Source organism: Phodopus roborovskii, unplaced genomic scaffold (assembly GCF_943737965.1).
Source record: "Phodopus roborovskii unplaced genomic scaffold, PHOROB, whole genome shotgun sequence".
Taxonomy (NCBI): Eukaryota; Metazoa; Chordata; class Mammalia; order Rodentia; family Cricetidae; genus Phodopus; species Phodopus roborovskii.
In genome coordinates this window covers 615,020-642,276 of record NW_026125856.1, presented here as the reverse complement: position 1 = coordinate 642,276, position 27,257 = coordinate 615,020, and the positions used below count along the sequence as shown (strand labels likewise).

At 37.5% G+C, this 27,257-nt stretch overlaps 1 non-coding gene across 1 annotated transcript; it reads right to left on the bottom strand.

Annotated features, from left to right (window-relative positions):
• Window positions 1-9,837: 9,837 nt before the first annotated feature.
• Window positions 9,838-9,999, bottom strand: LOC127217832 (U1 spliceosomal RNA). Its single transcript, XR_007834122.1, has one exon. It is a non-coding gene; the product is annotated as a U1 spliceosomal RNA (small nuclear RNA).
• Between the last annotated feature and the right edge of the window lie 17,258 nt (window positions 10,000-27,257).

Below are 27,257 nucleotides of genomic sequence, written 5' to 3'. Positions count from 1 at the left end.
GAAAACTGGAGTCTGCCTCTTACATCAAAGTGCCTTCTCTGGCTCTTTTCCCTGCCAAAGAGAAGTGTCCTCTCATGGCTCCATTTCCCCAGAATTGTCAACCTTTGGACTACTGTGTTTGACCACTTTTGTAGAAGTCTTATGCTCTTTTTGTTCCATTGCTGCGTCTTTTAAAAGTGTAGTATAGTTGGTAAAGGGAACACTCACGTACATCTGACAACATGAAGGGTTGTTATGTGCTCCACAGGAAAAAAAAGACACTTCATGTTTAGAGAAGCAAAAATTAGAGGAGGAGTTTGTGCCTATCCTTCATTTTTAGGACAGACAGTAATCTCTCTCCTGCTGTTAGATTTCAGGGAAACAAGGTCTGTGTGAGTTGCTATGAAATTCATTATCATACATTTATGCTATAAAAATGCAATTGAGCTACCCTTCATGTGCACTATTTTTACAATAATTATCCCAATAAAACCTTATTCATATAAATGACTAAGAACTCCAAGAGAGTAAAGAATTTTTTTCTATTATTGGATTATAGCTCAGAAGCAAGGACAATAACTGTGCATAAACTGAGTATGGCAGAACACAGCCTTCTTAGGGGTGGCATAGTTATCATTTAACTTCAGCACACCTACCCTCTAGTCAAAAGATCTTTCAAAGTAATGTAGCATCTGACAAATCAAGTCATAGTCCAGCCAGCTCAACTGAGTTTTCGTGCTGTTCCATGATGTTAAAGATAACACAGTAATGGTACAATAAGGAATATAGTGGACTAGGTCTGGCTTTAACCAACACCATGACCTTAATAGGTATTGTTCTGTTGTCTGCACAATAGGAAACAGTTATCTTAAACACAAGGGTGCCCACTTTTTCTGTCCATGAAGCTGGGAATATGACAATTAATATTAAAACAATTTGAATGTATAAAACATACGGTGAGCACAAGATGGAATTATTCTTTCTGACTCTGTAGGAAAATGTTGCTCACTGGGAATAATAATGCCTAATTTTCTGCCAAAGAGTATATGCACAAGACCATGGAACTGATTATGGAGCTTTGGTCAACTGTCAATTCAGTCCGTCCCTCAATTTTTCTTCCCTTCTAAGCTCTTTCTCTGTGGATCTCTCCTACTCATTGCCCCAGAGATGATCTATGTTTTTTTCTTTGTGTCTAGTGACACTGTGGAGATACTGGAGAGCAACATAATTCTTGTCTGCCTGTAAATATACTATTTGTTCTTCAGGATGCATTTAGGATTTTCTGTTTTTAATGTTTGAGTATCTTACATGAGATTTGCTCCAGTTTAACACTCCATGACATGATTGTTTTCAACTTGATGTCTTTTATTCCTTGTCAGTTACAAAAAGTTCATCTCTACTATTCCTTAAAACAATAATTTTTCTCTCTCTCTCTTTTAAAACAATTTTCAGACCCCTTTTACTTGAAATTGGAATATTTAATTCTGTCTTCTTTTTATAATTTCTATCTCTTTCTTTCTCCCCTGATGAATTTTTGTAAAGTTTATCAATTTTATCCTTACTGTATTTTTGTCAGCTGCATTTATCCTGCCACTGACTTCCATCAATTTTATTCTTTATTTAAACTAGTATATTTTTACAACTAGAGACTCCACTTTTATCCATAATATAACAATTAACACTTGACTTGCCATCCTACTATAAATAACACAAAAACTGGACAAAAATAAAAGAAACAGGTTATTTTTTATTGCAAAAGCAAAACACATGACACATACTACTTATTTAAAAAAAACTTCATGTCCTCTCAGTTTTGGGGGGTTAATAGTGGGCAGATCCACTGTCCAACCTTTGCTGATGGTGGTGGATGGTGCCATATTAAGGTGGGATGGTATAAGCTGCCTTGTCTTGAACCAAGAAGCAAAGGAAGAGTGGTCAGGCTTGTTCTGTCTATGATAGTTCTCTTGAGAAATCTGTTATCAAAATCTCTCAACTCATTTGGAGTAGGGACTAGGCCCTCCCCACTGCCTCTAGGCTAAGGGAGTAGTCCTTTCATTCAAATGTATAAGCCTATGGGGCCATTTCTATTAGAATCACCACTTCTCTTAACTCAAGAATTCCTTATGAGTCTCACTTAATTAAAGTTCCTTAATAATATCATGCATGGACCCTTGGGGAACACTCAAAAAAATCTGAATGATAATACTAGATGAGCTTCTAATGATAACACCTTAGTAGTTAGATAATGTTGACCTAGTATTTTGGCAACACAAAATTAATTATTCTCTAAATTAAGACAACAAAATCCAAACACTCAAAGAAATTTATAATATTCATTATCTAACTAAAGTACACATAGGCAAGCAAAATAGGACAATATAACCAGTAACTAAGAGAGATGACATGACAGAAAAATATGCAAACTGAAAACTGAAAAAAACAGATATGTCTAGCAGACAAAAAAGAATAGCTAGTCAAATATTTCAGGAGTTTAAAGGAAAATGTGAATATAATAAGCAAAGAAATAGTAGTTTCTAAAATGACCAAATTAAAATTACTAGAGCTGAAAAAAATATGTTGCAATATACTTTTCACTGATTAGAAAGTGAAGAAATAAGTAAGCTTGAAAATGTGGCAATGAAGACTATCCAAATTGAAATAGAAGGAAAATATCATGTAAGAAAAAAAATCAATATAGCTTCAGTGGCATATAGAGAAATATAAATTGGCTTTCAAATAAATAATTGTAGTAGGTGATATAGATTGTCCAGATATTTTTCTTTTATAGTAGTTTTCATCCCTTTCAAAAGTCTAAGTCTGTTAAGTTTTGTTTTCCAAACGAATTAGTTACTGCATCTAATAATGTATAGCAAAGAAGAAAGTATTGGATTTTTTCTATTTCTAATGAAGATCCCCAGACACCACAGTTATTTCCTGGAATCTCAGGAAGTAGTCCTAGTGGTCGGTCACATTAAGTTGTAATTGATTGGATCTAAGGGTTTCAAGGAGGTATGCTGGTTAGTTTCTTGTCAACTTCACACAAACGAGTCATCTGGGAAGAAGTACCCAGACAAATTGCTTCCATCATATCAGCCTGTTAGTAAGTCTGTGGAGGCATTCATGATTGATGAAGAAGGTCCCAGCCAACTGTGGACTGCACTACTCCTAGGTATATGCTCGTGGTTTGTATAAGTATCAGGCTTAGCAAGCCATGGGAAGCAAACCAGTAAGCAATAGCCTCTGTTTCTAATTCCTGCCTCCATGTTCCTGCCTTGACTTCCTATCTCAGCTTCCCTCAATGAGAGACTGTAATTGAGACATGCAAGTCAAATAAATAATTTTCTTTACAAATTGCTATTCATCATAGTTCTTATTGAAGCTATAGAAAGAAAAGTAGGACATGGGGGATAACTGAGATTTGAAGAGTAGAGAGCAAATGATTAGTATATCATTGTTCTTATCATTTCCTCACCCAGCAGAACATGTAGGAAGTCCATTCATATATGAACATGCATGCATAGGAATTCTGGATTATTGAGATTACCACAGTGAATGACAAGACACAGGCAGGATTAATCTGAAAGTGACACTAGAAAGAGACAGAACTAGAGTGCTACCATGTTTATTTCAGCTACATCCATCCTGTGCCCCAAGCTATAGTTGCCTACCTTCTATGAATACAAGTTCAAGGCAGTTACAGTATCTCCAGAGTTTCTCACAGTAGTGGTGGAGAAGAGGCTGCTGTGGCTCTGCACGAATTCCTCTCTGGCTTCTACAATTTCTCCCAGGTTTATTTGGGGGTGGAAAATAGTAATTTATTTGTGAAAAACTGGAAATACAATGTTTATTGAGTGTTTACTCTGTGTACAGACCATGTTTGTATTATCTCACTAAATTTGATCAATAAATATCAAGCAAATACTCTTTACAGAACAGAAAACTGCAAGCATCAGGAGCCATACAAGTGGCCAGACCTCTCCCACGAGAACCTCCAACTTCGAGGTTCTACTCACAGCCTTAATGGCTGGACCCTGCCCCCACTCTACAGAGTAAAAAAAAATCCCAATCTCTGGGCTTGAAATCCCACCAGTCTCCATCCTTGAAAGTTCTACCCTGAAAAGTCTTCCCCAAGAAATTCTATATAAGCACTTCCTTCTGCTCAGTTCTCTGTGGTTTCTTCCCTGAGCAGAGAAAGCCATTTTCCTGGTTTTATCCCTCCTAATAAATCTCTTGTGTGAGGTTTGTTGTGTGGTGTGACTTTGTGGTATTCCTTGGATCTGCACTGCCACGATACCTTTCCGTCTGGGCTATAACACTGACAGAAATGGAAGTATAGGGGTATTACAGTATTTTCACAATTGCACACAGCTCTACAAGATGGGCCAAAGATTCAAAAATAGGCAGTCATACTTTAGAGATCAGGACCTTGTCCAATATCAGATGTTAAATGGATAGCACCTTGCAAGTCGACAAAAAAAAGTTATTTAATATCTGTTAAGTAATACAAGGAATATATGGTTAGAATTTTACTACTAACTTCCCCAGCAGCCTTATTCCTCAGTGTTTTCTCCTGATTCAGTGCCTCAGTGTTTTAGGAATAGATCTTGAAGTTAGGCTTTTTATATCCTTTATGGGCAAACACATTGCACTTTCCAATGCTTAACCAATAAACAAATGTGGTAGTTTGAATGTATTTGGCTCCCATAATCTAATAGGGAGTGGCACTATTAGGAGGTGTGGCTTTGTTGGAGTGGATATGGCCTTACTGGAGGAAGTGTATCACTGTGGGGGCAGGCTTTGAGGTTTTCTATGCTCAGTTCAACTTCTTGTTGCTGCAAAATGTACGACTCAGGTACTCCTCTAGCACCATGTCTGTCTGCATGCCCCATGCTCTCTGCCATGCTGATAATGCACCAAACCTCTGAAACTGTAAGCGAGAACCTTCAATTAAATGTCTTCCTTATAAGAATTGCCATAGTCATGATATCTCTTCATAGTAATAAAAACCATGTCTATATAACAATTAATAAATTGTGGGGGCACAAAGGTCCTTGTGGTCAGAGACAAGTGCTAGGGAAAATGGAATGTTAAACACTTAGGGAAACAGGAAGTGTAACCTGTTTTCTGCCCAGAAGCCTGGGGATAGAGGTGGCTATTACTCTAGGTCATCCCTGTGCTATCCGTAAGGCCAGGCCGTAGATGCCTACCACAAACTCCCATAAGGAAGAAAGGAGGTGGCTAATAGTCTAGATGGCCTCTGTGCTTTCTGTATGGCCAGGGGCTCCTCCAGGCTCCTGAAACAGGACCAGAGGTGGTTGATAGCCCAGATGACCTCTATGCTATTTTTATGATTGCACCAGATCTGCCCTTAGGTCCTAATGATAACACAAGAAGTCTAGCTATAGAACCCATATTCACAGAAGAAGTGGCATGTTCTTTGAGAGGACCTTCAATGCAATTATACCTCACTGTGCACAAGGGATTGTGTTACACAAGAAAACTTTTTCCTAAGTTTTACTATACTTACTTAGGACTAGAATAACTTCATCAGTGTCAAACTTTCAAAGTTTGAACTAACAGCAGCTACTGAGTCATATTGACCCGGACTTCCTTCTTGCCTCAAGTGGATCATCACCCTTGCAGTTCTGGTGTTTGAAAGGACCCCCATAAATGAAAACAGAAAGCATGAAATTGAAAGAGAGAAAGGAGGGGCATGCATTAAAGTTTGGAGGGAGAAAGGAGAAGCGAGAAATATTATAGGTGTATTATTAAAACTAAATCCTAAAATTTATAAAAAGCCATTTTTATTTTTCTAAATTAATATGGTCGAAAAATGCCTCTCCTGTACAAAGCTCTGTCCCCACAATTGGCTTATTAGCCCTCTACAATTCCTCACAGAAAGAGTTCCTTCATAAGAAAGAATATAAAGGACTATCATATTTATGGAAAGATGCCCAGCCTCACCAGTTATGAATGATATATACAGTAAAATATCAAAGATCACTTCTCAAACTGGTAAAAAAAAAAAGTCAAAGGACTTAAATAATCAGTATTTTAAAGGATTCTGGGAAGTAGACCTTTTAAATATTACTTGATTCGCTGTAATTTAATTGGGTAAAGCTACCATAAAGTGAAATTTGACAAAGTCTAACATCTGAAAGTGCAAATAATTTGACCTAGAATTTCCATTTCCAGGAATTTTTTTTGCTACAAAATGCTTATGTTGTACAAGCATATATGTTGTAGAGAAACTAGAAAAAAATAAAATTTCTGTTCATGGGGAATGGGTAATAGCATACTATGGAAGCATAAAATGAGAAGAATCTGTATTTTTGTACAAAAAAAAGTATCTGGGCTGATGGGGGCTTCAAATACTTGAGTTAACAAATAAATATTACAGAAAACATATGCAAATGTGATAGTTTGAATGTAATTGAACCCCATAAGCTCATAGGGAGTGGCACTATTAAGAGGTGTGAATTTATTGGAGTAGGTGTGGTCTTTTTGGAGGATGTTTGCTACTCTAAAGTCAGGCATTAAGCTCTTATATGTATTCAAGATATCACCCGTTGTCTCAATTCACTTGCTGTTGCTTTTGGATCAAGATGTAGAATTCTTCAGAGTCACATCTATCTGCATGCTACCATACTCCCAGCCTCCATGCTCACTACCATAAACCTTTGAAACCATAAGCTACCACCTCAATGAAATGTTTTCCTTATAAGAGTTGCCATTGTCATGGTGTCTCTTCACAGAAATAGAAACCCTTACAAAGATAATTAGGTTATTTAACTTTTGTAAACCAAAATAATTTCACATTTAAAATATACATATTTAAATATGCACATTTAATTTCTGAGTTTATACCAGTCAACTACTTTAAACTGACTTTGGAAATTAGAATTTAAGGTATAATGGATATTCACAATTGTAATATTTACATTTTGGTCACATTTAGCTCTTTCACAATTTTTTCTATCACTAGAGATTGAATCCCCTGCCTCATGCATGCTAGGCAAGTACACTGCCATTATGACCCCATTAATAATTTCTGAATGTGTATATCTAGAGACAAAGAAGATAAAATAAAACAGACTAGACGAAAGAATTGTAATTAAGATTCACTTGAAATCTCTTAAAAACAACCAAGGAATCAGAAGGTCAAAACTTTGTTTGACATCTTCTAAACCTGAGCCTCAAAGGAAAACATTCTAGGTCATAGAGCATGGAGGTTCTTGTGAAGAACACAATCTCTCATCACACAAAATAGATGTGGCTTTGGGTTTCTATGCCAGTAATGTCTCCAAACTTTATGGAGGTAAAATCTCAGTTCTTAAAAATAAAATGGATGGAAGTACAGAAATAAAATTCCTCTTAATTCTTTCCATGTTCTTGATTCTAATGTGAAGAGAGAGAGAGAGAGAGAGAGAAGAGAGTGAGGAAGGGAAGGAGGGAAGGAGGGAGGGAGGGAGGGAAGTGAATCATGAGGGCCTTACTTAATTTTGAGGGAAATGGTAAGAGATGAGTCTTGTTTGAGGGTGTCACTGTGGATGGGCCTTTGAAGGGTGTCTTGATCTGTCTCTTTCTCTCTCTCGCCCCCTTCTGACTGCAATGAATAATGGCTATTTTCCTCTACCACAGCCTACGAACATGAATTTTTGTTAACCAGAAACTGAAATCTCTGAAACCACAATCCAAAATAAATATATCATCCTAAACTGATCCTGTCAGACATTTATCACAGCAACAAAGTGTCTATCACACCAGGTCTGATCCCCGTTCTCCAAATGCACCCCATACCTTCTTCCTTTGTTTTCAACATTCCTTCATCATGGAACTATTGTGATCTGATTCATCTTCAGCTGTGGAAACTTCCAGTAGTCAAAAGCCTGTTTGTAACAACTCTAAATTACAGTATCTATCATGGCTACGAGAATGCATACCTTCACCATTATCCTATTCACACGGACTCTCAGCAGTAGGAAAACAATGGCATTTCTGAAGAAAAAGCATAATTATCCTTCCCCCAAATTAAACACAGTGAGTCCACAAATTCTTTTATCTAAGGGACCTCTGTGATCTCCTGTTTCAGTTACTCCACAAAGGATTTTTAGGAAAATTATTGCCAAAATGACTCTTCTATTGTGATCAAAATTTACACAAACCCAAAGAGACAGCTGACCTGAACAAGGAGAAGATCATGGACGCCCCAGACTGATAGCAGGGAAACCAGCATAGGAACGACTTAGACCCCCGAACATGAGTGTCAGTTAGAAGGCCTGGGAAGTCTAAGGGACCTCGGACAGTGGAACCAGGATGTATGCCTGGTGCATGGAGGGACTTTGGGAGCACATTCCACATGGAGAAATACTCCCTTAACCTAGAGGCAGCAGGGAGGGCCTAGTCCCTACTGCAAATGACAGATTTTTTGACACTTCCTGGAAGGCATCACCCTCTCTGTGGAGTGGTGGGGGAATTGGAGGGGAGGGTGATGGGGACAATGGGAGGGAGGGAGAGGGAACTTGGATTGATATGTAAAATTTTGAACATTGTCAAAATTTGAAATATTTCACTTAGAAATCAAAATATTTGTCTCCAGATGCTAAACTATAGCAAGAAGTTTTATATATCCTTCTATATGGCTCTTAACACAACCACAAACAAATCCAAAATCCCCAGTTTCTGAACAAGTCTCCTGCATTGTCAGTGGTGGCTGTAATTTTCAGTGGATACTCTAGATGGTAGCATTGTGCATTTTATTCTTTTTATATCATTTTATTGATTTTTCTAAGTCTTTATTTTGTACATCACAGCAGGCATAGGAATGGAGGGAAGAGAGAAGGACAAATACTAACTTCATGTCAATATAAATCTGTAACAAGGTGGTTATTAATAATAATATTTTAATTATATTTTATCAGTCCAATTTTTATTTCTATCATTGTTTAATTTTTCAGTCCATGTCATTGATCCCACTGTGTCACCTCCCAGTTATATTCCCACCCTGAGCAATCATTTTTCCTTTCCTCTATCTATCCCTTCTAATGTCTTTATTTCATTAAGACTTCCTGTCATTGCTTAGTCTACAGCCCAACTGCCCCTTCCTACGGTCCATCTGAACCATTTATAAGGCAGTTATCCTTTTTTTAAATGTTTTCCCAACATTTTGAATTTGAAACTTACCAAAAAAAAATTGGAAGAGTACTATAAAAAGCAGCCATGTATCTGGTCACTAAGGTCCACCAGTTAACATTTTTCCACATTTCTGCCTTCCCTTAACTTCCTCCTACTCACACCCCCGCTCTCTGCTACCATTCTTCGGTCATCCTGACACACTATAAGTACTTCACCATGCATTTCCTAGGTTTCAGATAACATTTCAGTTGTACTTAAGCTCTTCAGCATGCATTTCCTAAGAATCAGAACATTCTCTTACAGCTTCATCTTGAAACCCCTTGTTCTCCTTGTCTTCCCTCAACTTTTTTTGTACATCTAACCATATCTTTCCAAAGACATAACACAAAGGAGATGGTTGAGGACAATAAAATAGCTCTTAAGAAAATGAAAAAGAAAGGAAGGGAAATATTTTGCGTAATTAATTTCTACTTGTTGTAGAAAACAGGAAAAATAAAAAGTTTGAATAAATTTAAAAAATATATGAGTATAGTGTATAAAGATAATTATTCTGCAAACATTTATCAATTAAAACTTCCCCTATGCATAATCCATTTTAAATAAACTGATAGAATAGCTAAAATATTTTATTCTTGCTCCATTACATATTAACAATAAATACCACAACTTTTCATAAATCTTTATTAGCTTAATCTCATTAAAATAAATGTAGTCTTTTTTTCCTAGGGGAGAGTGTGAACACACCCCCACTACCACAAATTATGCAGTTGAGTTTTCCTCATTTGGGGTAACCACAGGGGTCAGCACATCTGGAGTGCAATGGATAAGCCTCGTCCTGGGAAAACCACCTTCATGATCATGTTATCTCCCCTGCCAGGTAAGTATAAATAACTGTAGTCTCGAAGAAAAAAAAATGAACACTTCTATTTTCCAGTTAAACAAAAGACAGGAAAGCCATATGGAAGTAAGAGATTCTCCATTGATGGTCTCCTGAATGTTAACATCTGTTCTCACCTGGAAAGTGCCTTTACAAGAACTAAGGAAATGAAGCAAGAGAATCTAGTATTTAGTTTTAATAAAAGATAGTAGAAAAACATTAAGGAATAACTAGTAGTTGCATTTGTACTGCTATAATAAAACACCACGGCCAGGGTAGTTTATAGAAAGAGGGGTTTATTTGGGCTTACAGTTCCAGAGGGATGAGTCTATCACCATCACTATCAGGAAGTATGATAGCAGACAGCCATGGAAACTGTAGCTGGAAACTGAGACCTGAAGGTTCCCATCTCAAACCACAAACAGGAAACAGAGAGAAAACCAGGAATAATATTCATGATACCTCAACAATATGACTACCTAAACAAGACCTGAATAAAGATGACACCAATAGACAAGCTACCATGGAAGAGGGAAATCTCATGAGATCTCACCCCTAAACAAAACTACAGGCAACTAAAAGATATTAAGAGTGAGAGAAGTAGTTTTCTATTAGCAAGAAACCCCTTAACAGTTTATCCGTGGCCACATGCCCAGCCCTCAAATCATGTACATATAAACAGTACTGAACTTACTGAGAAGGTTATATTTATATATTTATTCAAAAATATAATTACACACATATATATGGAATAATAGCAAATAAAGGGGACTCCATAAATTTAAGAGCGAGTGCAAAAGGTGGTGGTAGTGGTGGGAGAATTGGACACAAAGAGAAATGAGAAAATTGGTGTGACTGTATTTTACCTAAAAAAAAAAAAAAAAAAACATTCAGGCTATTGAGAAATAATTCAAATTGAACACTAACCAAAAAAAAAAAAAAAAAAAAAAAAAAAAAAAAAAAAGGTACAGAATCTCTTATGATACTCGAGATAGTCCCTTCATTGTAACCATTACAAAACTGAAAAACAAATTGCATGTTCCTGCCAGACAATGGCATAGACTATGAATTACCTGTCCAAAAAAGAACTGGGGACATAGTGAGGAACTATGGGACTAATTAATACAGCAATAGAGCACAGCAAGACATATACCATATCTTGTAGCTCCACTTCTAGTGTCAAAGAACTAGGAAAGATGACTGCCTGTCTGACTTTGATGCCAACAACATGCATCTCTCTCTTGAGGTTGATTTCATTTCTTTATTTAGTCATCTTTGGTAGATGTCTCAAGGCCCTGGCATCTCCAACATTGTGGGCTCTTTGGTGTAATCCAGGTTTCACAGTCACAGTTTTACACAATGGTCGCTCAGAGACTCTCTCTCTCTCTCGAGGCCTTCCTGGAGGAACTCCCCTGTCACATGCCAACTGGCCTCAGTGGTCACCCACACTACAGTGGATAATCCCACAGCCATGAATATATGGGCAGCACAATTTGAATAGAAGACAGAAAGTTGTGAGTGGATGGGGAGATAAAGGGTAGATTGGGAGGAGTTAAGGAGGGGAAAGAATTGAATGTGATCAAAATATGTTGATTGAAATTCTCAATGAATTAATAAAAATCTTGCATTAAAAGGCTCTGTTTAGGAAATGGACAAATTTCTGGATAACTATCACTTACCAAAATTAAACCAAGGACAAGCAACTTAAATAGACCTATAACCCCTAATGAAATAGAAGCAGTCATCAAAAGCCTTCCAACCAAAAAAAGCTCAGGGCCAGATGGATTCAGTGCAGAATCCTACCAGAAATTCAAGGAAGAGTTAACACCAATACTCCTCAAATTGTTCCACACTATAAAAACAGAAGTTTCATTACCAAACTTTTTATGAGGCCACAATAACCTTGGTACCCAAACCACACAAAGACAAAACTAAGAAAGAAAACTACAGACCAATATCCCTCATGAACATTGATGCAAAAATACTCAATAAAATACTGGCAAACCAAATCCAAAAATACATCAGAGAAATCATCCACCATGACCAAGTAGGCTTCATCTCTGGGTTGCAAGGATGGTTTAACATATGAAAATCTATCAACATGATCCACCATATAAACAAACTGAAAAAGAAAAACCACATGATCATCTCCCTAGATGCTGAAAAAGCCTTAAACAAAATTCAACACGATGTCATGATAAAGTTCTTGGAGAGATCAGTGATAACAGGAACATACCTAAACATAATAAGAGCAATATACAACAAACCAACAACCAACATCAAACTGAATGGAGAGAAGCTTAAGGAGATTCCTCTAAAATCAGAAACAAGACAAGGCTGCCCTCTCTCTCCATACCTCTTCAATATCGAACTAGAAGTTCTAGCTAATGTTATAAGACAACAAAAGGAGATCAAGGGGATTCAAATTGGAAAGGAAGAAGTCAAACTGTCTCTATTTGCAGATGATATGATAGTTTACATAAGCGACACAATAAACTCTACCAGGGAACTCCTACAGCTGATAAACACCTTCAGCAAACTAGCAGGATACAAGATAAAGTAAAAAAAAAAAAAAAAAAAAAACCAGTAGCCCTACTTTTTTCAGATGACAAAGAGACAGAGAAAGAAATCAGAGAAACATCAGCCTTTACAATAGCCACAAGCAACATAAAGTATCTTGGTGTAATGCTTACCAAACAAGTAAGAGACCTATATAATAAGAACTTTGTGGCTCTAAAGAAAGAAATTAAAGAAGATACCAGAAAATGGAAAGATCTCCCATGCTCTTGGATAGGTAGGATAAACATAGTAAAAATGGCAAATTTGCCAAAAGCAATCTACAGATTCAGTGCCATCCCCATTAAAATCCCACCACAATTCTTCACTGACTTTGAAAGGATAATAATCAACTTTATATGGGAAAACAAAAGACCCAGGATAGCCAAAACAACCTTATACAATAAAAGAACTCCAGGAGGCATCACCATTCCTAACTTTAAGCTCTACTACAGAGCTATAGTTCTGAAAACAGCCTGGTATTGGCACAAAAATAGGGAGGTAGACCAATGGAATTGAATTTAAAATCCTGACACTAACCCACACACCTAAAAACACCGGATTTTTGACAAAACAGCTAAAAGTATACAATGGGAGGAGTAAAGCATCTTCAACAAATGGTGCTGGCACAACTAGATGATGGTGTATAGAAGACTGCAAATAGACCCATGTCTATCCCCATGCACAAAACTCAAGTCCAAATGGATCAAAGACCTCAACATAAATCCGGCCACACTGAACTTCTTAGAAGAGAAAGTGGGAGGTACCCTTGAACAAATTGGTACAGGAGACCGCTTCCTGAATATAACTCCAGGGGCACAGACACTGAGAGAAACAATTAATAAATGGGACCTCCACAAACTTAGAAGCTTCTGTAAGGCAAAGGACACAGTTGACAGGACCAAATAGCAGCCCACAGACAGGGAACAGACCTTCACCAATCCTACATCTGACAGAGGGCTGATCTCCAAAATAGACAGAGAACTCAAGAAACTAATCAACAAAACACCAAATAACCCTATAAAATGGGGTAGAGAACTGAATAGAGAACTATCAATAGAGGAAATCAAAAAGGCTGAAAGACACTTAAGAATGTGCTCCACATCCTTAGCTATCAGGGAAATGCAAATCAAAACAACACTGAGATACAATCTTACTCCTGCCAGAATGGCTAATATCAGAAACACCAATGACAACTTATTGCTAGTGAGGATGTGGAAAAAGGGGAACACTCCTCCCCTGCTGGTGGGAGTTTAAACTTGTACCATTTTGGAGATCAGTATGGTGGTTTCTCAGGAAAATGTGAATCAGTCTACCACAGGACCCGGCAATCCCCCTCTTAGGCATATAACCAAATGATCCACATCCATGCAACAAAGACATGTGCTTAACTATGTTCATAGCAACATTATTTGTAATAGCAAGAAACTGGAAGCAACATAGATGCCCGGCAACTGATCAACAGATAAAGAAGATGTGGCATATTTACACAATGGATTACTACTCTGTGGAAAAAGACAATGGAATCTTGAAATTCGCAGGAAAATGGATGGAACTTGAAGAAACCATCTTGGATGAGGTAACCAAGTCACAAAAAGAGGAACATGGTATGTAGTAGCTCATATATGGATTTTAGACATAGAGCAAAGGATCACCAGCCTATAATTCACACAGCCAGAGAAACTAGGATACAAGGAGGATTCTAAGAGATTTCTATAAGGTCCCTCACAGAAGTAGAAAGGGACAAGATCCCCAGAGCATATGGGGAGTGGAGGGGCAGTGAGTGGAGAGGGAGCTAGGTGAAAGAGAATGGGAGGAGAGGGAAGCACATAGGACTAGGAACATTAAGTCGGGGGAAGAACAGAAGAGAGAAGAGAGAGAGAGAATGACAGACAGAGACACACACACACAGAGAGAGAGATACCATAAAAGAGTGAGCCATTATAGGTTTGAAGAGAAAACTGACTCTAGAGAAATGTCCAGAGTCCTACAAGACTGACCCCAACTAGCAATAGTGGAAAGGCTACCATAAAAAGCCTTCCCTGACAATGAGATTGATAACTAACTTATCCACCATCATAGAGCCCTCATCTAGTAGCTAATGGAAACAGAAGCAAACACCCACAGCTAAACACTGAGCCGAACTGGAATCCAGATGCAGAGAGGGAGGACAAAACCAGGCTGCAGAAACCCACAGAGATAGTTGACCTGAACAAGGATTAGCTAATGGGCCCCCAGACTGATAGCTGGGAAACCAGCATTGAACCAACTCAGACCCCAGAACATGGGTCTCAGCTAGAAGGCCTGAGCAGTACAAGGGACCTTGGATAGTGGAAACAGGATGTATTCCTGGTGCACAAAAAGACTTTGGGGGCACATCCCCCATGAAGGGATATTCCCTTAACCTAGAGACAGGATAGAAGGCCTAGTCCCTACTCCAAATGACATATTTAGATGACCCCTCCTGGAGGGCATCACCCTACATGTGTATTGGGGGGGAATAGGAGGGGAAGGTAGTCGGGGGGCGTGAGTGGGTGGGACAGAGGGAAAGAGGGAGGGAGGGAGAGGGAACTGGGATCAATATGTTAAATAAAAATAAAAAATAAATTAAAAAAACAAATGAAAAAGAAAAAAATTAAAAATAAAAGGCTCCTTTTATACTTTTCCCTTACCCATCATTATGAAGAACTATAAAAGTACTGGTTGACTTATCCAATAAACTGCATTTTCTGTGACTTTAATTTTAATATTATGCTAAACAAAAAACACCAACTTTCAATCCTGCTGGCAGTGTATTGGGAGCCAATTATCCACAGGTCTCTTATATTTCCACTTCTCATGTGGTAGAGATCCTAACTATATTTTAGAGAATGTTTATATTATAAAGAGTTATGAAAGAAAGATCACTCCTTTCTCCAAGATAAAGAGATACGTTTAGTGTGATATAAACTTTCCCCTTATAGATGATAAGATTTCTGAAACAAACATCCCCCTTTATCAAGGAAACAAAATCATTCTCTCCTACCTTGAAGAGCAGGTTTCAGTTCATTACCATCTTGCAGAATTATCCCAACAACTGATTCCACTCTCCAACAGGAACCAGAAGGCCTCCCATATGTATGATTCTTACAAAGCTTGAATCTCCCTGTCTCTGGTTATTAACTCTGCTGCTAGGGCAATTACATGTGGCCCTGCAAAGTATCCAGTGACCTCTTCCCTTGGATCATTATGCTATGTGACTAATGTAGTGTGGATATCATTTGTTTTATTTTGAATGTTATATATTTGACCATTCCTATAACCTTAGAGTAGTACTCTCCCCTTTATTAAGGGGTTAGCTAGAAAAAGAAACTATGTGTGTGTATGCATGCATATGTGCATGTGTACATGTATGCACATATTTAAATAGAGATGTTTACTTCCAAGCCAAGTCAAAAGAAGTAAGATAGATAGATACCATAATAAGTTATTACTTCCTAAAATTTTAGGGTTCTGAACTTTTATGTGATGTGACTATGTTCAGAGCTTCCAACTTGGTTACCCACTCTGTGTCACCAAGTGGGAGTGAATTGTCACAGGAATCTGTCAGGGATGTGAACTTCTTGATATTTTCTGTGTAATAACTAATAAAATCTTTTATGTCTAACCCAGAAAATGTTCACATATTCTATCAGCACTTATGAAACTGGCATACAAGAAGAGTTGAAAGTTCATGGCCTTCACATATTGTATAGACTGATAATAACCTGCCATATGCTGATGAGTATTTTCTTGAATGTCTTTTCTTTATTAATTAGCTACTATAAGAACATTTTGCAATGGATCCAAGTAGAGGTGTGTCTACTTTAAATTGAGCTTAAACCATTTAATGATCTGGTTCATTGATGTTGGAGGTATTCTTTCTCATGGATTATTGAGATTTATAAATATTGACATCACTGCAAGAAGCAAAATTTGACATGCCATAAAGATATTAATATGCTCTAGCCATAACAATGTTGGGCCTTATCTAAATATCCCTTTTTGAATAGCACAGATACCTAGTTCCAACCACTTCTAGCAGTTACCTCAAAAAATGTACAGTGCAATTTTGCAATTAAAAATATAAACTTTTGCCAAAAATTCAAATATCCAAGCATGTAGAAGACCTTGAAGAACTGCTCAAATAATTCACAAATTCACTGTCAAGTGATGCCCTGCCTAAGTTTTATAAATCATCCTTTAAAAAGCAGAAAATGCCTAAGTTTTATAAATCATCCTTTAAAAAGCAGAAAATAGACTAGTATTTCAAAAGATAATTATTTGGATAATAAAATTTAAGAGAAGTTCGTGGAATAAAATAATGCTGTGTGGAAAAAATGGACCTCTAATATAATCAAAAGTGGAATTAAGAGGGTTACACCCATGCTATCACTTATGTTTGTCCAGAAATCGGCCCTCCAAAAAGAAACCAAGTATTTAAAACCATGTATTTAAGTACTAGAAACCAGTTTGGTTTGAGCCTACGTGTGATATGACATAAAATTCTTTTATAATAATTGTGCTTTCTTAAAACAAGGACTCATTCTTCAGCCTGAACTAACCTTAGACTCATTATTTATCATAAGCTGGCCACAGTCCTTCAATTACCTCTGCCTCCCCCACCCCAAATGCTAGGATGACAGATGTGCATCACCACAACCAGACCTAATTGTTTCACTTTTGAACTAAGATCTCAGTCATACAGCTTCTTTTTTCTACTATTTATTCTTAAATGTTTCCTGTTTTACACACATTCTTTCCAAGTGCTCTGACCACAAAGGAACCATGCTCATTGGCTTGTTCAACTAACTTTCTGTCTTTTTTTTAATGCTCATGTCTGTTTTATCTATACTATCTTCAAACTGGAAACAACACAATATCCTTTAATTAATGAGTGGGTAAAAATATGGTATATTTATGCAACAGAATACTCCTCAGGAACAATTAGTGAACTGATGATATGCATAAAAATGTGAATATATATCCTGATTATGAGAGTCTACTTTTTTTCTCACTCTATTATATAACCTAGGACCACTTGCCTAGGTGTGGCATCTCCCCCCAAAGTGACTGGGCCCTCTTACATCAATTAATCAGGAAATGCCTCACAGAAATACTCAAAGGCGAATCCAATGGTGGGAATTTCTGAATTGGGTTTCCTCTTCCCAGGTAACTCTAGTTACCATCAAGTTGACAAAAAACTAGCCAACACAGGCTCAATGCATTCCCTATTAAGATCACAGTGCACAAATCCATCCTAAAATCATTCAGAATCTCAAACAGCAAAGTCAATAAAAAAAAAAAAAAAGATTCAACTTGGAGGTATCATAGTTTCTGATTTAAAATCTTATATCAAAGCTATAGTAATCAAACTAGAATGGTGTTGGCATAAAGATTGTCATGTTGACCTGCATAACAGAATAAAATCCCATAAACAGGCACTGGAGAGACAGCTCAGTCAGTGAAATGCTTGCTGCACATGTATGAGTACCTAAGTTCAATTTCCAGCATGCATGCAAACAGATGTTATGTTATGTCCCTGGAATCTCAACACTGGAGACAGAAAGATCACTGGGCAACCTGACCAGCTAATCTAACCAATCAGTGAGTTCCAGATTCAGTAAGAGACTGTGTCTCAAAATAAAATAAAATGAGGAGAAGTTATTGAGGAAGACACCCAATGTCAGTCTCTGCAAAGACACAGGCAATAAAGGCAACTGGACAATAAGTCTATCTAGCAAAAGAATACTAGTGGATTCCTCCTAGAGCCTATGGCCTCCTCGTTTATTTACTTTGACCATATTTACAATACCAAGTATTCTGTCCCATTGACCAGACCTCGAATTCAATCAGAAATTGGGTGATTACCCAAAGGACAGTCATCCACTATTGCTTGCATCAGTGGATATTTCCTAGCAGGCCAGTATTGTGCCATGTAGGGTCCATAGCTGGGAAAGAGTGCTGATAGCAATTCTCCTCAGAAGTCTGTGTAACACCTTCAGGCACTGTATATGTTAGTCAGTAAGCAAAGGTCTTCCAACTTAGATTTAGCTTGATTTATCTGAGTTCTGTATGATGACTTCAAAAATAAGCTCATACTAACTAGTTCTGGTTGGTAACAACCAGCATTGGGAAAAACCTGTGATGTTTGGAGAGATGTATGAATTCATAGAGACTGTGGTAGCAAGCACAGGGTATATATAGGGTTTACAAACCACAGTTAAGGGAGCCTCTAAGCCCAATAGTCGATGGCGAATACAAAATGAATGCAATAGCAATTTTAGAGATGTTTGTTTCATAATGCTTTGTTTGGCCTTTTTTAACTTTACTGATCTTTTGATTATTTATAATAGTTTCTTATTATTTTATTACAGGATTTCTGTGTGTGCCTGTGTATGTTTCTCTGTGTATATGTGCTTCTGGTGATTTCTCTTTGTTTTTTATCCTGTTTTGATGTTTGCTTGTTTAGCTGCCTGTTTGCTTTCTAAAGAGAAAGAAAGAAGTCATGGAGTTGAATAGTTTGGGAGATGGAAAGGATCTGGGAGGAGATAAGGGAGAGGAAACCATGATCTAAATATTTTGTATGAAAACTATTTCTTTTCAATAAAAAAGAAAAGATGTTGGGAAAAGTGTAGAAGAATGAAACTAGACCTTACCTTGCACCCTGCACAAAAACAACTCCAGATGAATCAAAGAGCTCAACATGAAGCCTGAAAGTGTGAATCCAGTGGCAGAAGTAAGGAGTGCTTTCTAAATGACAGCATGACCACTGTGGAAATAAAGTCAACAAGCAACAAATGGAATCTCATGAAATGGAAAGGTGTCTATACTGCAAAGGCAATTTTCCATCAAGTGAAGAAACAGATTACAGAATGGGAGAAAATTTTTTCTAACTGTACTTCTGATGGAGAATTGATGTAAAAAATATTAAAAGTTGGTTATCATTTTAAAAATACAGATCAGAAAATCATGATGATGGCTGGGGAAATGTGCATAAATTTGAACTCTTCCTAACTTTTGATGGAGATATGAAGTAATACAACTTCTGTGTGAAAATAATATGGAAATTTCTGAAAGAATAAATGCAGAATTACTCCATAATCCAGAAATTCTGCTGCCAGGGTACATACACAAAACACTTAGAGAAGAACCATAGATACTCATGTACCCACATCTACAGCAGCAAAATTCAAAATAGCCAAATTATAGAAACAATCCAAATGTCAGTGAACAGAAGGATGGATGGATAGATGGATGGATGGATGAAAAAATGTAGGATACACATAAAAGGTAGTATTTTTTTAATCCTATAAATAATGTACACAATGTGGATGTACCTTAAAAACACTTTACTGAATGAAATAAGTCAGACACCATAAGACAAATGTTGTATAAGCCCACTTATGTCAGTTCACTAAAATATAGAGAGAAAACAGAATGATAACAATCAGGAACTATGGGAAGAGAGAAGGAAAGTTAATGTTTAATAGGAAGAGTTTCCCTTTGTAAAGTGAGCAAGTAGTGATTATTGCACAGCAGTAAGAATGTACATAATACATCTGAACTTCATGAAAAAGGCGAGGAGGAGGGAGAGCAAAAGATTATATCAATTGCAATCTACATACAGAACCAACTGTCATAATTCTTAATGTTTAGATCCCCAAATATCAAAATCCCTATGGCAGAAACCCTGAAGTTACAGTCCCAATATTATAATTCAGAAAGTAAAATTCCTAAATGCTTGAATCCCTCAAATTACAAGTCCCATGAAAAGAAAATCTAGAGAAAGGGATAGAAAACTGAATTCGGGAGAGTTATCCATGCCACATATCAATAACTTTAGCTTAAAAATGTGTTAATATTTATATATTTATACATTCATATGTGTATATAACAATAAAAGAAAGATCATGTATTTGAGAGGACGTGAAGTGGAGGTCATGGGATGGGCTCAAGAGAGGGGAAATGTGAGGAATGGGAAGGAAGGGAGAAATGATATAATTATATTTTAATTAAAAATTAATATATCATCCTTCTGTATCACCTGGTATCTCTGATAGGTGATAAAATTCCAAGACTTGCTCATAAATTAAAGTTGCATGTTCCTGAGAAAACCAGAAAATTACTGACAGATTTTTAAAAAGTTAAGAATAATTATGTGAAGAGTAGGATAACAAGACATTTTACACAATAGTTTTACTGTTCAATCACCACTACTATTTTTGCCAAATATTTAGCCTATATATGAAAGCAGTGAAAATGGATTTCCCCCCAAATAACATTGAAGCATGGGAAAAATCTTCCACAGAATTTGAGAAAATGCAATAGAGAATGTTCCTGCCAGTGTATATCAAATCATAGGAAAATTTCAAAAAGAGCAACACCAGGTAGAAAATGAAACTGAACCTATTCTCTGAGAAGACCTATGTCCCAACAGAATTAAAGGACAGTATTCATCACAATGTGAAACTTCAAAGTGTGATGATTGAGAAAGTTGTCTAGCTAGTATAAATACCCCCAGAAAAATTTCCTTACTCCATGACTGAAAACGGATAAACACTTTCAACAAAGTAGAAGGATACAAAAGTAGGACAAAAAATCAGTAGCCTTCCTATAGACAAATGACAAACACACTGAGAAGGAAATGAAATAATACCTTTCACAACAGCCTAAATAATAATTACACACACACACACACACACACACACACACACACACACGATCTTGGAATAACTAAGGGAGTAAAAAACTCATGTAATATAACTTTAAGACATTGAATATAAAATTTGAGTAGGACATCAAAAAATGGAAAGATTTTCTGTGCTAATGGGCCTTATGAAACTTTCTTCTGTACTAAGATTGGTTATAGTTCTGAATATATATGTATATCCGTTTAATAACAATTGATGACAAAAGATACCATTAATTTGAAAGAGCAAAGAGGAGTATATTTTTAGAGGGTTTGAGAGGAGGAAAGTGAAGGAAGAAATGTAGTAATTACATTATAATCTCAAGTAAGAGAAGATACACAAAATCAGAGGAAAACAACATTTAAAAATGATCAGATACCTTGAATCTAATAAAAGATAAAGAATGTAATACACTTAAACTTAATTACAGAGGAAGGGACTTTCTGAACTGGACCTCAGCAGCATAGACATTAAGATCAACAATTTTAAGTGGAACATCATGAAACTTTCTTCTGTACAGCAAGGGGAATCATTATTCAAGCAAAGAAGCATACTATAGAATGGAATAAAGTATTAATAAAGTCTTTACCAATTATATGAATGACAGAGAGTTGATATCCAGAACAAAGGAAGAATTCACAAGTCTGAACAGCAAGAAAACAAATAGCTCAATTTAAAAATAGAGCATAGAACTAAACAGGGAGTTATTTTCTGTATTTCCAAATTTAGGATTCTTTTCGTTGCTTTCTTGGGTTTTGTTGTTTGTTTGTTTGCTTGTTTGTTTTCCTCCTGTTCTTTTAGTTTGCCAGAATCTTTACAATTCACTATACTATTCACTTTATCTTTTCATCATTTCTAACATTTGAGATATATATTGAAACATCCAATGCCAGGAACATGTTTCATCTAGTTCAAACATGAGCCAAAGTGGCCCCATAGAAGCCCTCCAGTATCCAAGCTATTGCCAAAGTTATCAGTTACCCTCCACAGACTAATGTTAAGGCTCTGTTTCTGAAGGCAACAATTTCATATGTCGTTGAACACAGAAAATATAGCTAGTGGCTCTACTGACTAGCATCCATGGTATTGGTATGTACTCTATATGTTACCAGAGGAGAAAGGGAATCACCAACCCAACAACAAACCCTGTAAACTACATTGGTGATCATTCTTGTATATTAATGGTGCAAAAATGTGCCATACTATCTGATTGGATCTGAGATCCACTCAAAGAGATGTAACCCATGCTGACACTGCTTAAGTGGCCAAGTTCCTGGGACTTGACAGCCCATGGACCTAGGAGGGAAAATACTATTGTTCTGCTAAAGAAACATAGCAATGAAATGACTCCTAACAACATTTTGTTGTACCTTCAGATCATTATCTCATTCAACAATCATCAGGGAAGTGAAATTTATTCTTGTAGTACATGAGAACTAACACAAGGACCTACAACTGGACAATGTGTAAAGAATGAGAGATTTTGGAGCACTCAACCCTAAATAGGATGTCCTGATTAACACCAGTGGAATGACAGTTGGTATATTAACCACACTCTAGAGAAGGCCTCATGCCCAGAAGTAGTAGTAAGCCAACACAAAACAGACTCCATTTTGTGCAATTTTTGTTTTTGTTTGTTTGATTTTGTACTTTTGTCTAATAAAAGTTTTTGTCTTGATGCTTTTGTTTTATTGCATTTGTTTTGAGAAGAAGAAAGAAAAAAGAGAAAGAAGTTGAGTGGGTAGGGAGGCGGGAAAATCTGAGAGGAGTTGGAGTAGGGGAAAGAATATGATGAAAATATATTGTTCAGCTCTGAGTTCCTGCAGGCAAGATCCTTGACTCCCAAATCTGGGCCTCTGTTAAGAAAGAGACCTCAGCTGGAGAGTTCCAGTTTCCAGTGAGATCCGACTATCCTGCAAAACCTTCCCAAGTTCCAGCTCAGCCCTTGTCCTCTTCCGCCAGCTATGGGCCAGAGGTGAGTCTGGGCCCAATCAGGGCTGCCTGGCCCCTACATCCTCTTCCCCCCCCCCGCCCAAACTCCCTGGGTTGGCCCCTGATCCTGCTGCTCCTGTCTTCTGTCCCCGTCGAGAGCACCCTTGGAGATCTGATACACCCCCACCCATCCCCACCTCGAGCCTACCCCCCCTACCTTGTGCCCTACCCTACCCACAGTCCTGCCACTCTGGTTGAGCACTGGGACAGAGGGTGGAGCCAATAGTCCACCCTACTTCAGAGACTTCTTGGAGCAACTCTGAACAAAGGAGACCTGACTATCCACACGGGACCACCCGTAATTTCAACCTGCTTGGTCTCTGACCGCACCTCCAGTCCTCTGCTGGAGTCCGGGCCCCTCCCAGAGATCCGCCTATCTCTGCGGGACCACTGTGAGTACCTGCTGGCATCTTCTACTGGATCCTTATTCTTGACCCCATCCCTGGATCCCTGTCTGCGGAGAAACTTCCTTGAGAGCTTGGACCACACAGAGCTATAGATATTGAATCTCAGAGCCACATAGCCAACCGGGGAAGTACCATAGAGAGAGGGGGAGACCCCACGAACACCTACTGGAAGAAGCTATGGGAAGAAGGCAATACAAGAAAACACCTAACAACAGAAAGACAAGCATGACACCACCAGAATCTAGGGAATCTACACCAACTAGAATGGATCACAACAACAAAAACGTGGCAGAAATGAACAAATTCCTTAAGGAAAGTACAGAAAGCCAAGAAAAAACAATTAAGCAGGTGAAGGAAACAGTTCAAGACTTGAAAACTGAAATAGAGAAAATAAAGGCAACACAAACTGAAGGAATTCTGGAAATAGAAAAACTGGGCAAAAAATCGGCAACTACAGACACAAGCATAACCAATAGAATTCAAGAGATGGAAGAAAGAATCTCAGGCGCAGAAGATAAACTAGAAGAAATAGATTCATCGACCAAAGAAAATCATAAATACAACAAATCCTTAACACAAAACATCCAGGAAAAGTGGGACACCATGAAAAGGCCAAACCTAAGAATAATAGGCATAGACGAAGGTGAGGAAGCCCAGCTCAAAGGTGCCGAAAACATATTCAACAAAATCATTGAGGAAAACTTTCCAAATCTGAAGAAGGATATGCCCATGAAAGTACAAGAAGCATACCGAACCCCAAATAGGTTGGACCAAAGAAAAAAGACCCCTCTACATATAATAATCAAAACACCTAGCATACAGAATAAAGAAAGAATATTAAGAGCAGCGAAGGAAAAAGGACAGGTAACATATAAAGGCAGAACTATCAAAATTACACCTGACTTCTCCATGGAAACTCTCAAGGCCAGAAGGTCCTGGATAGATGTTCTAAAAGTATTAAGAGAACACGGATGCCAGCCTAGGCTACTATATCCAGAAAAACTCTCAATCACTATAGATGGAGAAAACAAGGTATTTAATGACAAAACCAGATTTTCCCAATATGTATCTACAAATCCAGCCCTACAGAAAGTATTGGAAGGAAAACTCCAACCCAAGGAAGAAACACAAAGGTAAAACTGAACTAATATATTCATAATACCACTGCCAACAACAAACCTAAAACAAACAAGCATCATCAATCAATGGTCCTTACTCACCCTCAACATTAATGGTCTTAACTCACCTATAAAAAGACACATGCTAACAAAATGGATACGAAGACAGAATCCATCCTTCTGCTGCATACAAGAAACACATCTAAGCTTCAAAGATAGACATTACCTCAGGGTAAAGGGTTGGGAGATGATTTTCCAATCAAATGGAAGTAAGAAGCAAGCAGGCATAGCTATCCTAATATCTAACAAGTTAGACTTCAAACCAAAATTAGTCAAAAGAGATGAAGACGGTCATTTCATATTCATCTCAGGAGAAATCCATCAACACAAAGTCTCAGTTCTGAACATCTATGCCCCAAATACAAAGGCACCCACATTCGTAAAAGAAACACTATTAAAACTCAAAGCTCTTATAAAACCTCACACACTTATAGTGGGAGATTTCAATATACCACTCTCAACACTAGACAGGACCACAAATCAGAAACTCAACAAAGAAACAGAAGAATTAACAGAAGTTATGTCTCAACTGGGGTTAACAGACATCTATAGAACATTCCATCCAAAGACAAAAGAATATACCTTCTTCTCTGCGCCACATGGAACCTTCTCTAAAATCGACCACATACTAGGTGACATAACAAACCTCAACACATACAAGAGAATAGGAATTGTAAGGACTAAGGTATTTCCTCCTGCCGCCTGGTCTTGTCCCACCACTGTGCCAGCCCCAATTAATACACAGAGACTCTGTATTTGATAAAATTCTGTTGGCCTGGTTACTTGTTTCTTATCGGCTAGCTCTGCCTTAATTACTAATCCATTTCTATGTATTTCCACGTGGTCTTACTGAGAGCAGAGGAATGGCGGTTCTCTTCTCTCCAGGCTCTCCATCATCACGCTTCTCCTACTTTCCCTTTCCTCCTCATCTCCTCCTCCCGCCTACCTAAATTTCCTATTGGCCAACAGTGCTTTATTCATTAACCAGTATGAGAAACATATACAGAATGACATCTCCCATCAAGGAATAGTCCCCTGTATCTTATTGGACCACCATGCTTTAAAATTGGAATTCAACAACACAAATAGCAGAAAACCTGCAAACGCATGGAAACTGAACAATGTGCAATTGCACCACTCCTGGGGTCAAAGAAGAAATAAAGAAAGAAATTAAGGACTTTCTAATATTCAACGAGAATGAGGATACAACATACACGAACTTATGGAACACTTTGAAAGCAGTGCTACAAGGGAAGTTCATTGCACTAAGTGCCTATATGAAGAAAATAGAGGATAGTCACATAAGAGAATTAACAGCGCAACTGAAAGCCTTAGAACAGAGAGAAGCGAATTCACCCTGTAGGAGTTGACGCCAGGAAATAATCAACTTGAGGGCTGAAATCAACAAAATAGAAACCAGGAAAACAATACAAAAAATCAATGCAACGAAGAGTTGGTTTTTTGACAAAATCAACAAGATAGACAAACCTTTATCCAAATTAACAAAAAAGCAGAGAGAATATGCAAATTAACAAAATCAGAAATGAAAAGGGGAACATAACAACAGACACAGAAGAAATCCAGAAAATTTTCAGGTCATCCTTTGAAAAATCTGTATTCCACAAAAATTGAAAATTCAAAGGAAATGAACAAATTTCTGGATAACTATCACTTACCAAAATTAAATCAAGAACAGACAAAAACTTAAATAGACCTATAAACCACAATGAAATAGAAGCAGTCATCGAAAGCCTTCTAACCAAAAAAAGTTCAGGGCCAGATGGATTCAATGCAGACATTCATTCAAGGAAGAACTAATACCATTACTCCTCAAACCGTTCCACAAGATAGAAACAGAAGGTTCATTGCCAAACTCTTTTTATGAGGCCACAATAACCTTGGTACTCAAGCCTCACAAAGACACAACTAAGAAAGAAAACTACAGACCAATATCCCTGATGAACATCAATGCAAAAATACTCAATGAAATACTGGCAAACCGAATTCAAGAATACATCAGAGAAATCATCCACCATGACCAAGTGGGCTTCATCCCTGGAATGCTGGGATGGTTTAACATATGAAAATCTATCAACATGATCCACCATATAAACAAACAGAAAAAGAAAAACCACATGATCATCTCCCTAGATGTGGAAAAAGCCTTCGACAAAATTCAACACCCTTACATGATAAAGGTCTTGGAGAGATCGGGGATAACAGGAACATACCTAAACATAATAAGAGCAATATACAACAAACCAACAACCAACATCAAACTGAATGGAGAGAAGCTTAAGGAGATTCCTCTAAAATCAGAAACAAGACAAGGCTGCCCTCTCTCTCCATACCTCTTCAATATCGAACTAGAAGTTCTAGCTAATGCTATAAGACAACAAAAGGAGATCAAGGGGATTCAAAT